Source organism: Coenobita brevimanus, chromosome 12, assembly GCF_032717465.1.
Source record: "Coenobita brevimanus isolate Jiangsu-jjx chromosome 12, ASM3271746v2, whole genome shotgun sequence".
Taxonomy (NCBI): Eukaryota; Metazoa; Arthropoda; class Malacostraca; order Decapoda; family Coenobitidae; genus Coenobita; species Coenobita brevimanus.
In genome coordinates this window covers 9,596,943-9,604,116 of record NC_136965.1, presented here as the reverse complement: position 1 = coordinate 9,604,116, position 7,174 = coordinate 9,596,943, and positions in this window count along the sequence as shown.

The window sequence follows — 7,174 nt, the reverse complement described above, 5'->3', positions numbered from 1 at the left end:
TTGGCTTTGCGTCTCCAACATCGACATCATGCATCAACACAGTGGTTGTTCCTGGAGTAGCACGGAACACTTGCGGGTACTCCTGCAGTAATGGCGAAAACTCCTGCCTTTCCTCGGGAGGTAGATGAGAAAGCTTAGTCTGGAGATCATTCATGATATCAGGATTCTTCCCCAAACTATCACTCAGGCTCATACTGCATGGGAGAGCTTCACTTGCAGACTCGGGTGGAACAGCTACAGTGCAGACTGGATTATTTTCGTCCCGCCTGTGATATAACTTTAGCATGTTGATGTGACATAGTTGCTTGTTCTTTCTACGATCTGGTGTGGCGATGACATAGTTGACATCACTGAGTTTCTTCTCCACGAAATAAGGACCACTAAACTTGGCTTGAAGAGGTTGCCCATGCACTGGTAGCAGAATCAAAACCTGATCTCCTGGCTGAAAGTGGCGTAACCTGGACTTCTTATCATAACAAGTCTTCATCTTCTCCTGAGCAGCTCCTAAATTCTCTCTCGCCAGCTGTAAAACAGTGGACAGCCGTTCTTTGAACTTCATCACATACTCCAGCAGGTTGACGTCATCTTCCTCCGACAGCCAGCATTCCTTGAGTAGCTTAAGGGGTCCTCTTACTTCATGGCCAAACAGTAGTTCAAAAGGTGAGAAGCCCAGTGATTCATTCGGAGATTCTCTTGCGGCAAACACAACAAATGGAAGACCTTTATCCCAGTCTTTCTGATGTTCCAAACAGTATTTCTTGAGCATCGATTTGAGTGTTTGATGATATCTCGCCAACGCTCCTTCGGTCTGGGGATGGTAAGCTGAAGACATGATCTGGGTGATGCCCAACTCTTTCAGAGACTGCTTGAAAACATTCGACATGAAATTACTTCCCCGGTCTGACTGTACCTCCTTGGGCAGACCAAACTTTGTGAAGAACCCTAGCATTTCCTTAACCATGTTCTTTGCTGAGATATTTCTAAGTGGAATGGCTTCAGGATAACGAGTAGCCATATCAATCATGGTCAACACATAAGAAAATCCTGAAGAAGTCTTAGGAAGAGGGCCCACAATATCCACCAACACATGGAGAGAAAGGCGCCTCAAAAGGAGGAATGGGAACTAGAGGTGCAACCTTTTCGGTCTGATTACACTTCCCCACAACTTGACAGGTGTGACAAGACTTACAATACCAGGAAACATCCCTGAAGATACCTGGCCAGTAGAAGTGTTTCAAAATGCGTGCCACAGTCTTCCTCACTCCAAGGTGTCCTGCCAAACTGGAATCATGAGCCACTCTAATGATATCCTGCCTACAAACCCGAGGGATGACAACTTGATGTACAACCTCCCATTCACAGTCGGCTGATGCTGTTGGGGGTCTCCACTTCCTCATAAGTACTCCTGACTTTACATAATAACAAGTAGAAGCACCGGCTGACTCTTCTTCACTGTAAGCAGAGTTAGCTAGACCTTTCAACTCAGGGTCAGCAACCTGCAACTCAACCAACTCTTGACGAGACAAATTATCAACACTACGGGGTACTGCCTTATCTGGTGAGTGGTCCAAATTAGCAGAAAAGTGTCAGCTAGGATAACATCATCATCATCATTATCCTCTAAATCACCAGTAACTTTAGACTTAGCCCTAGTGACAGCACATGCAGGGAACACATCAGGGACATCACAATCCTGGGACACAGCCACTGGCTCACTAGACAACTGAGGAGCTGGACACACTTGACTTCCACCAATATCATTTCCAAGTAAGAAAGTTACACCTGACATTGGGAGTGTCTCAACCAACCCAACCATAACGGAACCATTAACAAAACCAGACTCTAAATTCACTCTGCACAGAGGGACAGAGAAGTAACTATTCCCTACACCTTGTAAGATTACAGTTTCATCAGAGGAATTAACATTAGAGCCTAGAACACTGGTCAGCATATGGGATTGGCAAGCACCTGTATCACGATACATTTTAACTAATTTCCTGTCATTACTGTCCAGAGGACTGACAAAGCCATCAGACAGGAAATTAGCACATGAACTCTTGAGAGTGTCACCCACGTTACTGCTCAAAAGAGGAGCTGCATCATGAGAATTTAAGTTACCCCTCAAAGCAGGTTCAGTTAACTCAGTTAAAGAATTCTGGGAACTCTCAAGAGTGGACACTAGACCAATTGACTGAATATTTAAAGACTCCTTTTTGTTCACATCACGCTGTCTCCTGAAACATCTCTCCGTAGTATGACCAAGCTTACTACAATAAGTACATTTACTTTTCTGAAATCTAGAGGTGAAGCTGGTATTTACTTCCTGAGAAACATCATCTTTATTCTCTTTCCTGTTGCCTGTACTCTGAGTAGAGGCAACGTACTTACTCTCAGCTTTCCCTTTTTCTTTAGAATATCTCTTGTGAGTGAGAACATATTCATCAGCTAAAACTGCAGCATCAGACAAATTATCTATCTTTTTCTCATCAAGATATAGGCTTACATCTTTATAAATACACCTTTTGAAGTCCTCCAGCAAAATCATCTGCTTAAATTTGTCAAAATCAGAATCCACATTCTTAGAATTTAACCACTGCTCTAACAGATCTTCTTTGATTTTTGCATACTCAACATGGGATTGCTTATCTTGCTTGTAAGTTGTCCTAAATTTTACTCTATAGGCTTCAGGAACAAGCTCATAGGCCTTAAGAATCAAGCTCTTAACTACATCATAATTATCAGATTGATCCTGAGGCAAAGATGCATAAGTTACTTGAGCTTTACCGGTGAGAACAGTTTGAAGGAGTACTGGCCAATACTTTTTGGGCCAATTAAAACCTGTAGCTACCCTCTCAAACAACTGAAAATACTTTGTTAAATCAGATTCATTAAAAGGAGGGACAAGTTTAACATTTTTAGCCACATCAAAATCATCAGAGCTAGATGATCCAATTCCACGTTGTTTCATGCGATACTCATGGTCTGCCTGAATCCTGGCAAGTTCAACTTGTGCCTCAGCCTGTATCTGTGCCTCCTTAACGCGAGACTCCTGCAGGGCTAGCTGTAACTTAGCTAATTCAATCTGCGTTTGCTCATTTGGAGGAGTTACATTAAACAAGCTTTCATTAATCGTGGCAAGAATTTGATCTTTAGACTGATGAGAGCGAACAACAAATCCCAATTGTTGAGCAACAATCTTAAGTTCATTCTTTGTTCTGTTTTCTATATCACACACTGTTTGCACATTTGACAAAAAATCTTTGGCTTCATCAAGTGTAGTAATAGTAGACATAATTAATAAGTAACAGTCACAAAATATCAAGCAATATCCTTATGATAATATCCTGAATATCCTGATAAGAGGTCGTCAAATTTATGTTACGGAACAGAGAAAGATAACGTACACTTTAAGTGAGAATACTAAGAGTCACTACTGTCCCGTAAAGTTCCAGGTTCAAAACAAAAGAGTTAGGTAAAATTACAAGTTAAAGTTTAATGCACAAACTAACAACAAAACATTCAGGACTCATAAGGATAATGTAATGGCAAAATAAACAGGTTAAATATATGGTTAACTGCAATAGCCTCTATTAACACGAAATTAGCAAGAGTAAATTTATCTAAGTCAGCCCTGATAAAATGAGATACCAGATAATACTCAGTTAATGCCAGATAAATTATTACAGATAGAAACTATTATCAAAAATGACTGACATAACCCAACATCAATCAAAAACCTCACTAGGCCTAAGAATTAACCTTATGCTACACAGTACAAGAAAAAATGCAATAACAGTAATACTCAAATTACACACAGCTGCTAGATGTTTGGAGATTTCTTGAGCACTCACAATAATAATAACTGTACAGGGGAGGACAGAGATGTGAGCAAAATGAGGAGCAGATCTAAGTGGCAATGATGCAGAGACTGAGCTCATTATATAGAGGCCAGCAGAGCATGATACAACTTGTAAGAAGGACGCGCAATTGAAGCCATGGGGACAAAGAGCTGAAAATCCCGCTCTGGATAACAGAGAGAACGACTTACTCTACTATACGGTAGAAGGGGGGAACTGAGGCAGAACACGCTCGTGATCAAACATGCAGCAACTGTGCGTTAAAATTACACAAAGGATGATGAAATCATAGGCTATGTAACAATATACATACTTGTGTGTGTGTGTGTGTGTGTGTGTGTGTGTGTGTGTGTGTGTGTGTGTGTGTGTGTACCGACAAACTTTGCTTACGCTATCGGTTCTAATTGGTGCTGCAGCTTTTCTAGGAAAAAAATTCTTTCAACAACCATGGTAATACAACTGTAGAAATAAAATATACCTGATATTCTACGTGTTCTCTTTTTTCTTCTGCATATTAGTAATCCTAAGTTAGCATAAGATTTTCTTCTTGTGCTCGTTGATGGTTCTGTTTATTCATTTTTGACAAAGAAAATTGTGACAACATACCTTCAGTGTAAACTAGATGCAGTGGAACAGTAGGTCTATTTTTGCCACTGATTGCACATGAACATTCATATCATACCCACACAAACACAAACTACTCCAGGCATTTGGTACAGCTGCCTTCCACGAGCAGCACAAAGAAGCAGACACAAACAACTGATCCACATTAACATTGCCAGCCATATCATTCTTAAGGTTTACAAAGTTACCTTCTTGGTCAGAATATATGTTTTATGATATTTTATTGTGACTACAACCACACCGTCATATGTAGGACATGATAGAGGTCCTTAGGCAAACTGTGCAAAAAACAGACCACAAATTTTCTTACAGCCTGGGGACACCTTTGAAATTTTACTCTGCCTACGGACCAAGTATGTTACTTGCCTCAGAAGGGATCAACAAGTTTTTGATTTACATATTCCTACCTGTTGGAGTAAGAATTCTGATTCAGACGTCTACTCAAGAATAAAAAAAAGAAAAGAACTATCTATCTATCTATTGCCAGACGCCTCAATCCTGTTCGGGGTGGCCACAAACAAATCGCCTCCACGTCGCCTTATCCCCCGCCATTTCACTGTCCTGCTCCCAATTCACACACCCCTCTCTCATATACCTCTCCACCCCATCTCTCCATCTCATACTCGGCCTCCCCCTCCCTCTCCCCCCTCCACCTCACTCACATACACTCTCTTCGTCAGTCTTTCACCCTCCATCCTCTCCACATGGCCAAACCACCCCACTGTATTCCTAATAACGCTTCCTATCACATCAACATCCACACCACAACGCTCCTTCATATCCTCATTCGTCAGCCTGTCTCTCCATGTGACTCCACAGGCTCCTCTTAAATAACTCACTTCCACTGCTCTCACTCTTGACTTGTGCCCTTCCAACAACATCCAAGCTTCACTTCCATTCGTTAGAGTTGGTATCACAATGCTGTCATGTAGTAACTTTTTCACTTCCATGCTCACTTCCCTGTTTCTTGTCACTGCTTTCAAGGAACCAGCAACCTTTCTTCCCTGCTGTACCCTTTCAAGCACTTCACCCTCCAAACCTCCATCCTTACTCATCACACTACCCAAGTACTTAAACATACTCACATTTTCCAATTCCTCACCATCCAACCTCGCTGTACATTCACTGACTTCACCTCTCTCAAAGACCATCACTATACTCTTCCCTACATTCACCTTTATATTCCGTTTCTTATACACTCTCCCAAACTCATCCACCAAACCTTGCAGCTCCCCTTCAACTTCACTCAACAACACAGTATCATCTGCAAACAACAGTACAGGGAGTTTCCAAACACTATCCTCTCTCACCAGGGCCACTCCAACATCCACTACCCTACCTTATACCTCTTTTATTACCCCATCCATGTACAGATTGAACAACCATGGAGACATGACACATCCCTGTTTGAACCCAACCTTCAAATAGAAAAATTCACTCAGTTCACCATCCACACGCACTGCAGCCTTAGCACCATCATACGTACTCTTCACAGCATTCAACAACTTCCCATCTACTCCATATATTCTTAACACTTTCCACAATCCTTGTCTATCCACCCTGTCATATGCTTTCTCCAAATCCATGAAGGCCGCATATAACTTCTTTCCCTTCTCTAGAAATTTTTCCACTAAAGATCTAAGAATGAATATCTGATCTACACAACCTCTTCCCTTCCTAAAGCCTCCCTGTTCTTCTCCAACTAATTCCTCTGTTATTTCCCTGACTCTGTCAATAAGTATCCTACCATACACTTTTCCTATTATGCTAAGAAGACAAATGCCTCTATGATTACCACACACTTCTTTTTCCCCTTTTCCTTTGTACAAGGGAATAATTATACCTGGCTTCCAATGCTCCGGAACCCTACCTTCCTCCCAGGCCAATCTGTACATCTTCCACATCCATTCTACTACTATCTCTCCCCCATGCTTCAGCATTTCACCAAACATCCCATCAATTCCTGGGGCTTTCCCCAATTTAACTTTCTTCTTTGCTTCCACAACTTCTATCCTACTGATTTCTTCCTGTCTTCTCACCTCCCTCCTTCTCCCAGCCATTCCCCAGCCACTTATACTCGCATCACTTCTATCCTCTATGTTCAACAATTCCTTAAAGTGTTCTCTCCATCTGCTCACTTTTTTTCCCTTCTCCACTAGTAATCTACCATTTTTATCTTTCACTCCCCTTCTAACTTCACTTCCACCCTGTCTTACTCTCTTCACCTCTTTCCAGAACATTTTCTTACAGTCCCTCCACTTTATACTCAAATTCCTTCCAAATTCCTCATCCACTCTCTTCTTACTCTCTCTTACTAATCTTTTTACCTCTCTCTTTCTTTCTACAAATAACTCTCTCTTCCGCTTCTCGATTTCTTCCACGCCACTATTTCTCATCCATTCATTATATGCTTCCTTCTTTTGTGACACAGCCTGTCTCACCTCTTCATTCCACCACGCTGTTCCTTGCACCCCCTCCGTCTTCTCTTCATCTCACACACCACCTCACATGCTGCACATATTTCTTCTGTGAATATCCTGCACACACCTTCCACGTCCCCCGTCTGCTCCAATTCATATTTGCCCAATGGTTCCTCCACTTCTCTCTTATATTTTGCCTTTTTCTCATCCTCTTGCAACCTTTCCACTCTCCTTGCAAATACTCCTTCCCGTCCTTCCCTTCTTCTATTACTC